Here is a 9,498-nt window from a genome sequence, read left to right as displayed (position 1 = left end):
CTGGCAGCAGTCTGATCAAATGGTGGCTGCGGTCCTCCTGCAACGGCAGCCGTGGCTCCGCAGAAGCAGCGATCCTGCCGAAGGGCGCGGGCCCCCTCCGAAGGGCCGGCGGTGCTGCAGATGGCCCGGTCTTCCTTCGGGAACCCGGCGGAGAAGAAGGAAAAAAACCGCTCCTCTGGGGTGTCAACGCCGGCCGGCCCAGGCCTCCCAGGTCTGGGAGGAAGGCACGCAGCAAACCTCGCGTGGCTGCTCTGTGCCAACTAGTCCAGCAGCAGAGAAGTGCCCCTCTGTCTCCCCCGGTGCCTGCAAGAGACCGCCCGACCGCCGCCGCCGCCGCTTTCCCGCGCGCGGGTGCCGTCGCGAGGCACCCCTCCCCTCCCGGCTGGAACATCTCACATGGGGCCGATGTTGTTCTGGGAGCCTGGCCGCAGATCCTTGATTGCCCATCAAACAGAGATGGCTCCTGGAGGGAGTGATCCACGAGTCATGGGCAAGGCATTGATGGCCCATTAACAGAAGACAGTCTGGGAGGAGGAGGCAAGGGAAACATTGCCTCACCTGGTCTCAACAGCTGTCGTGGGTTATGTTGAACCGCCCCACACACAGCCGGTCACTCCCCCTCCCCCACCCCCAGGAATGAGGGAGAGAATTAAAGGATAAACGTGAAACCCGTGGGTTGAGATAAGAGTGATTTAATACAGATGATTTAATACAATGTAGGTGCTCACCACCCCTCGTATGCGAAGCCCGTCTCGTCCCGAAAACTGCAAATCCCGGACGAACGCGAGGCCCCGAAATAGAGAGGAGCAGAGAGGGAGAGAAAGAGAGAGAGAGAGAAAGAAAAAAAAACCAGCAGAGCAACAGCGCAGCAAGCGCAAAAGAGCAAAAGTGCAAAAAGAGCAAAAGCGCAAAAAGCCCCTCTTCCCGGCTGACCCTCGCTTTTATACTGGGCATGACGCTGCATGATATGGAATACTAATTGGCCAGTTTGGCCCTCAGTCTTAAGTTCCACACAAATGACAAGGGGAATCGTGTCCCCCTTGTCCCAGCTATGCTCCCCCCTTATCCTGCCGTGTTTCTGTACTCCGCACACTGAAAAGTCCTTGGAGTTTCACTTCCAACCACAAACATCAGCTTGCTATCAACATTCTTCTCAGAGTGAGCCTCTGAGTGAAACCAAAACAGGGAGCTCTTCTGGCTGTTAAAAAAAAAACTCTGTCCCAGCTAAAACTGGGACAGTATCCACCCCTTATTCCATACCATGCATGTCATGCTCAAACCTTACATATATACTATTCCCTTAGCCATGGGTCATCCCTCCAAAATGTGTCTTCATCTGTTACAGCAGTCTCTCAGGGCAGGAAAGACTGACGTGGAATTCGCTCAGTCGGTAGAACGGATGACATGTAGTCTTTGTTGCGTGTGGCGCCTGGAGCTCGTAGTTGGTGTATCCGGCCGCTGTCTGCAGGTTGAAGATGTTGATCTTGAAGAAGTTGCTGGTTGTTTGGAATCAGTTCTGATTCTGACGAAGTTCATTCTTCATTAACCTGGATGATTCTTAATATAATGACATTAGTACAATGTGACAACCATAGTGATGATGGTACGCAGGGACAGGGTTATTCAGCAATTAATATCACACAATTCAATTCATTTTATCATCTATTTTCACCCAACATCAAATCCCCTTGAGGTACACATCGGACTTCCCCGTCCTTCTGCATCACCCACCAAGTACACCCAGGTCCCTGAGCAAAAGCAATCCCACGAATGGGTTTACCTTTACCCGAGGCAGGAATAACCCAAACTGTCTTCCCGAGTATATTCCTCATGTGCACTACAGGGACTTTGTCTCCTTCTACAGTACGTAGAAGTTCTGATTGCGCAGGACCAGCTCGATTGGCAGATCCTCTAGTGTTAACTAACCAGGTGGCTTTTGCTAAATGCGTATCCCAATGTTTGAAGGTTCCACCACCCATTGCTTTCAGTGTGGTTTTTAGCAATCCATTATATCGTTCAATCTTCCCAGAAGCTGGTGCATGATAAGGGATGTGATATACCCACTCGATGCCATGCTCTTTGGCCCAGGTGTCTATAAGATTGTTACGGAAATGAGTCCCGTTGTCCGACTCAATTCTTTCTGGGGTGCCATGCCGCCACAAGACTTGCTTTTCAAGGCCCAAGATCGTGTTCCGGGCGGTGGCATGGGGAACAGCATAGGTTTCCAGCCATCCAGTGGTCGCTTCCACCATTGTAAGCACATAACGCTTGCCACTGCGAGTTTGTGGAAGTGTGACATAGTCAATTTGCCAAGCCTCTCCATATTGATGTTTCGACCAACGCCCTCCATACCAAAGAGGTTTCAACCGCTTGGCTTGCTTGATTGCAGCACACGTTTCACATTCATGGATCACCTCTGCAATGGTGTCCATAGTTAGGTCCACCCCTCGATCACGAGCCCATTTGTATGTGGCGTCCCTTCCTTGATGGCCTGAGGCATCATGGGCCCAACGAGCTAGAAATTTTTCACCTTTATGTTGCCAGTCCAGATCCACCTGAGCCACTTTAATCTTGGCAGCCTGATCCACCTGTTGATTGTTTTCATGTTCTTCTGTGGCCCGACTCTTGGGTACATGGGCATCTACATGTCGTACTTTCACAATCAGCTTCTCTACTCGAGCAGCAATGTCTTTCCACAACGGGGCAGCCCAGATGGGTTTACCTCTGCATTGCCAGCTGCTCTGCTTCCATTGCCGTAGCCATCCCCACAGGGCATTTGCTACCATCCAAGAGTCGGTATAGAGATAGAGCATTGGCCACTTTTCTCGTTCAGCGATGTCTAAAGCCAGTTGGATGGCTTTCACCTCTGCGAACTGGCTTGATTCGCCTTCTCCTTCGGTAGCTTCTGCGACCTGTCGAGTAGGACTCCATACAGCAGCTTTCCATTTTCGATGTTTTCCTACAAGGCGACAGGACCCGTCGGTAAACAGAGCGTATTTCTTCTCATTGTCTGATAGTTCATTATAAGGTGGAGCCTCCTCAGCACGTGTCACCTCCTCCTCCTCTGGTGACATTCCAAAGTCTTTACCTTCAGCCCAGTTAGTGATCACTTCCAAAATTCCTGGGCGATTGAGGTTTCCTATCCGAGCTCTTTGTGTGATCAGCGCGATCCACTTGCTCCATGTGGCATCAGTTGCGTGGTGTGTAGACGGGACGCTCCCTTTGAACATCCAGCCGAGCACTGGCAATCGGGGTGCCAGGAGCAACTGTGCTTCTGTACCAATCACTTCAGAAGCAGCTCGGACTCCTTCATATGCTGCCAATATCTCTTTTTCAGTTGGAGTATAGTTGGTTTCGGATCCTTTGTATCCTCGACTCCAAAACCCAAGAGGTCGACCTCGCGTCTCCCCTGGCGCTTTTTGCCAGAGACTCCAGGTGGGACCATTCTCCCCGGCTGCGGTGTAGAGCACGTTTTTGACATCTTGTCCTGTCCGGACTGGTCCCAGGGCTACCGCATGGACTATTTCTTGTTTAATTTGTTCAAAGGCTTGTTTTTGCTCTGGGCCCCATTCAAAATTATTCCTCTTTCGGGTTATTTGGTAGAGGGGTTTTACAATCTGGCTGTAGTCAGGAATATGCATTCGCCAGAAACCCACAATGCCTAAGAAAGCTTGTGCTTCCTTTTTGTTGGTTGGTGGGGACATAGCTGTTATTTTATTAATCACGTCCATCGGAATCTGACGACGCCCATCTTGCCATTTTATTCCCAAAAACTGAATCTCCTGGGCAGGTCCCTTGACTTTACTCTGTTTTATGGCAAAGCCTGCTTTCAGAAGGATTTGGATTATCTTTTCACCTTTCTCAAAAACTTCTTCTGCTGTGTTGCCCCATACAATGATGTCATCAATGTATTGCAGATGTTCTGGGGCATCACCCTGTTCCAGTGTGGTCTGGATCAGTCCATGGCAAATAGTGGGGCTGTGTTTCCACCCCTGGGGCAGTCGATTCCAGGTATACTGGATGCCCCTCCAAGTGAAAGCAAACTGTGGCCTGCATTCCGGTGCCAAAGGAATTGAGAAAAACGCATTAGCGATATCAATTGTAGCGTACCACCTGGCTGCCTTTGACTCCAGTTCATACTGAAGTTCCAGCATATCTGGCACGGCAGCACTCAATGGTGGTGTAACTTCATTCAAGCCACGATAGTCTACCGTCAGCCTCCACTCGCCATTGGACTTACGCACAGGCCATATAGGGCTGTTAAAAGGGGAGCGGGTCTTTGTGATGACTCCTTGACTCTGCAGTTGACGAATCAACTTATGGATAGGAATTAGAGAGTCTCGGTTGGTACGATATTGCCGTCGGTGCACTGTTGTATTAGCCATTGGCACCTGCTGTTCTTCGACCCTCAGTAACCCCACAGCAGAAGGGTCCGTTGAGAGACCAGGCAAAGTAGACAGCTGCCTGCCTTCTTCTGTCTCTACTGCAGCTATGCCAAAAGCCCACCGATACCCTTTTGGGTCTTTGAAATACCCTCTCTTAAGATAATCTATGCCAAGGATGCACGGGGCTTCTGGGCCAGTTACAATAGGGTGTTTTTGCCACTGCTGTCCAGTTAGGCTCACTTCAGCCTCTAACACAGTCAGTTGTTGAGACCCCCCTGTCACTCCAGAAATAGAGATGGATTCTGCCCCTCTGAAGTTCGATGGTATCAAAGTGCATTGGGCACCAGTATCCACTAAAGCCTTATACTTTCTAGGGTATGATGTGCCAGGCCACCGAATCCACACAGTCCAGTACACTCGATTATCCCTCTCCTCCACCTGGCTGGAGGCAGGGCCCCTCTAATGCCTGTTATCATATTCATCAGAGGAATCAGCAGGATTGGAGTCAGGATGGCTAGGAGGATCAGCCCTCCCATTTTGACTAGTGGACTGCTCACTGTAGACTGGGGCAACAGCTGTCCTGGAGGAATTGGAGAAAGTTCTATTCCTGTTGGTTCTTCCTCCCAACTGGCGTACCCTGGCCTCTAAAGCGGAGGTGGGTTTTCCATCCCACCTTCTCATGTCTTCTCCATGATCACGGAGGTAGAACCATAGCTCACCCCGTGATCTGTACCGTCTCTCTTGTCTTTCTCGAGGAGGGTAACACCTGGTTCTGACAGCTGAAATTCTAGAACGTTCGGGTGGTGGGAAATCTACTTTTTCTCTTAATTCTTGGACCTCTTCAGACAGCTTTTCCACAGCCGCAACACAGGTTCGTATAGAAGTGTCATCATCATATCGTCGGAGGTAGGTGACCAGATTACCTACGGATAGTGGTGCTTCATCGTCCCCGAAGTCAATTATTGCCAATGAGGTGGAATATGCTGCTGGCGCACTCCGTATAATCTTCTGCCACATTGGTCGTGTGCACCGGACGTCATCTGGATCTTCGAGTCTTGGTCCGCTTCTCGAGTCAAGATTAAATCAACTCTCGCACAGCCAGTTCTCTCAGATACTGAATAGCTTTTTCTATGTTGGTCCACTTGCTTACATTACATGGCACCTCGTCTTTGTAGGGGTACCTTTCCTTTATGGCTGCCAGGAGTCGTCTCCAGAGGCTGCGGACTTGTGTCTGCCTTCCAATTGCTTTATCAATGCCTCCATCCATGGCAAGGGCTCCCAGCTGCCTAGCTTCACTACCATCTAACTCCAGACTATTGGCTCCCATGTCCCAGCATCTGAGCAACCAAGAGACAATGGGCTCACCTTTAAGGCGGCCATAATCTTTTCGAATATCTCGCAGCTCGCTCATTTTTAGAGATCTGGTGGTTATCCTCTCATCTATGATGTCACTCCTCCTCCATTGAGATTTCCTCTGGGGCGAAACAGAATGCTCCCGCTTCATTTCTCGTGATGGCCCTGGTCGCTCTTCATCATCATCATCATCCTCTCCTCTGCGTTCTGACTTTCGCAGACATTTCCTTGGTTTCTCTTCCTCCAATCGTTGTGATGGCCCCGGTTGTTCTTCTTGTCTGGTTGCTTTGATGGTCCTGGTTGCTCTTCCTCATTTGGTTGTTGTGATGGCCCTGATTCCTCTTCTTCGTCGTCTAACTTTTGTATACATTTTCTTTTCCTTACGGGGGCAACTGATAACGTTGTAGTCTGAGTAGCTATAGTGCTTGTCATGGGAGTTGAGATGGCAAGCACAATAACCCGAGAAATAAATTGATATACACCCCTAAATGGCCGATTGATTTTGAATATATAGATAATTAAACATATATTCAGGAGACCTTGCAGGACAATCAAACCGATTAAATTATTCCAATGATGTTCGGCATTATCAAAATCAACGTAAGCTTTTGTGAATGAAAAGTCACCGGTATAATTGGCGATGATATCCGCCAGGTGACGCTCAAAATTAATAAACGAGTTCCACATCACCATCCCCCTCTGCACCGCCGAATACAAAGACTGAGCCGGTCCCAGCACCGATGATCTTATCAGAGTTACACCGTACAGTATAGCAAAACCCTTAATTACCGATAACATACTTTTCATGCCGGTCCAACACCCAGAGCCAGAAAACCGCATAAACATTCCGCCTAACATCATATAGGGTAGATAAGACAATAAATTATGAATGTCCGGTAACATGTACGCAAGCATAACAAACAGCATTCCGGCCAGCCACATCGTTATCTCAACCCCTTCGTGCCCAACGTTGGGCGCCAATTAAGACTGTCGTGGGTTATGTTGAACCGCCCCACACACAGCCGGTCACTCCCCCTCCCCCACCCCCAGGAATGAGGGAGAGAATTAAAGGATAAACGTGAAACCCGTGGGTTGAGATAAGAGTGATTTAATACAGATGATTTAATACAATGTAGGTGCTCACCACCCCTCGTATGCGAAGCCTGTCTCGTCCCGAAAACTGCAAATCCCGGACGAACGTGAGGCCCCGAAATAGAGAGGGGCAGAGAGGGAGAGAAAGAGAGAGAGAGAGAAAGAAAAAAAAACCAGCAGAGCAACAGCGCAGCAAGCGCAAAAGAGCAAAAGTGCAAAAAGAGCAAAAGCGCAAAAGCCCCTCTTCCCGGCTGACCCTCGCTTTTATACTGGGCATGACGCTGCATGATATGGAATACTAATTGGCCAGTTTGGCCCTCAGTCTTAAGTTCCACACAAATGACAAGGGGAATCGTGTCCCCCTTGTCCCAGCTATGCTCCCCCCTTATCCTGCCGTGTTTCTGTACTCCGCACACTGAAAAGTCCTTGGAGTTTCACTTCCAACCACAAACATCAGCTTGCTATCAACATTCTTCTCAGAGTGAGCCTCTGAGTGAAACCAAAACAGGGAGCTCTTCTGGCTGTTAAAAAAAAAAACTCTGTCCCAGCTAAAACTGGGACAACAGCTCATGAGGATGGTGATAGAATACATACTTTTGGGCACATCTTACATCATAACCTAGGACAGGGGGAAAATAAATTTCTAAAACCCTTGCTTTTCTGGAAGTGTATGGTAACTCTTGCTGGCATTAGTGGTAGGTAGCAGAAAACACACCCTCCTAAGATATCTTTACTCAAGTCACAGGGATAACTCACACTGTCAAGAAAGGGACTGTACCTTGCCTGAGGTCAGAGTGACTGAGGAAGAAAAGATCTCCAACAGGTTAGTTGCTCTTTGAGTTGAGTGCTGCACACTTGCTTAATGCCAGCATTTTAGAGACAGTTCCAGACAAATGAAAGTGACCAAGCTAATGTCCTGCAGGCAGAGGTTTCTTAGAACTTTCATCTCTTAATCTATATAACATGCTTCAAATCTCACTGCAGGCATAGTAGACATAGGGATGTGTGATGATTTGATGTGTGTGGGGGGGTTCTGGTGGCAGGAGAGGGGATTTGCTCCCTGTGCCACCAGATCGGACTCCCATCCCCCTCGGGGCTGAGCCAATCGACGCCTCTGCGAGTTTCCCTATTCAAGTTGGGACAAAGGAACTGGAAAGGTGTGCCTTTGCCCAGGAGCCAGGAGAGGGGAGGGGGGCACTGCACTGCCCAGCTCCCGGGCGGCCGGTGGCGCCAGGCCGAGTTCACGCAGAGAGGACTAAGACCTGAGAGAAACAGCCACACAGACACCAGGTCAGTGAAGATGAAACGGGAGGAGATGTGCAGAAGCTGAGTTCCCCCTGCAACCAGTGGAGAGACAGCAGGCAGCCCCCCTGCAGCCAGGAATGGACTCGATGGAGCAGGGACCTGCTCACGGCCCGTGGAGAAGCCCACGCCGGGGAAGAGATGCTTGAGCCTGAGAGAGGTCGTGGACCGTGGAGCATGGGATGCATGACTAGTAACTGTTAATAATGGAGCGTGGGATGCACGACGAGGTCATGAGGCATCTAGAGTCCGTGGGATGACCCATGCTGAAGCAAGTGGCCACAACTCCCTAAGAATCCAAGACTGTGGTAAAGCCCGCACCAGAGCAATCCGATGGGGAAGGATTGCATCCTGTGGATGGGACTCACGCTGGAGAAGTTTGTGGATTTTCCTCGTGAGTAGGGGATCCATTGGAGCAAGGGAAAATGGTGTAAGAACTCCTTCTCTTTTAAGAAAGGAGCGGCAGTAACAACATGGGATGAACTGACCTGCACTCCCCCATTCCCTGTCCCCCTGCGCCACTAGGGGGGAGGTAGAACTGGGAACAAAAGGAAATGGGGGTGGGCAGGTGTTGTTTTTAAGATCTGGCCATGTTTTCTTTTTATCCTCTCAAGTAACCGGTTTTGTTTCCCTTTGTCCTTTTTAAGCAACTGTTAATAAATTGTTTTCCTTTAAGAAAACTGAGTCTGTTTTGCCCAGGACCATGGTTGGTGGGTGCTCCCTCTCTTCTTGTCTCGACCCTCAGTTCTTTTATTATATTGGTTTTTTTTTTTATTATATTTTTCACTGGAGAAGGAATGAGAGAGCGGTCGTGTGGAGTTTAGTTGCCGAATCAGCCGAAACCACAACAGGATGTCACTTAAACTATAATAAACCAAAAGTAAGTGGCTTAAGGAAATGATTGTTTTTGCAGAGAAGGCAGGGATTGACTGGCTTTGGCACTGATCACCTTCCCTGTGGTTAAAAATAATCTCTAAACGAAAGGGAACATGGATGTGGGAAACGTAGTAGCCTACCTAAGATTTGCTGGTACTGCATCTATTGAAAGGATGCAGAAAATTATTGGCCAGCCATCTTGGATTGACTTACTGTTGTTAGAAGGGTAAAAATGAGGAGAAACGTCATTGTTTCTCAAGCAGTAGCAGAATATTTATACTCTTCCATGAGCAAAATGAGAATGGTCGGGAGACCTTCACGATTATTTGAACTGGTCACTGTTAACCTTGTGCTTACTTAGCAATTTACTGTCGCTTTTTCTCCAGCTTTTCTTTGTAGGCTTTGGACGGCAGGAATTAGCTTTGATGTCTTAAATTCTCAGTCCTGTGAGGCCTGAGCAAGGCTGTAGGTACACACAACAAAAACAGTA

Source organism: Tauraco erythrolophus, chromosome 4, assembly GCF_009769465.1.
Source record: "Tauraco erythrolophus isolate bTauEry1 chromosome 4, bTauEry1.pri, whole genome shotgun sequence".
Classification (NCBI taxonomy): domain Eukaryota; kingdom Metazoa; phylum Chordata; class Aves; order Musophagiformes; family Musophagidae; genus Tauraco; species Tauraco erythrolophus.
The sequence above is the reverse complement of the archived record's forward strand: the minus strand, read 5'-3'. Positions refer to the sequence as shown.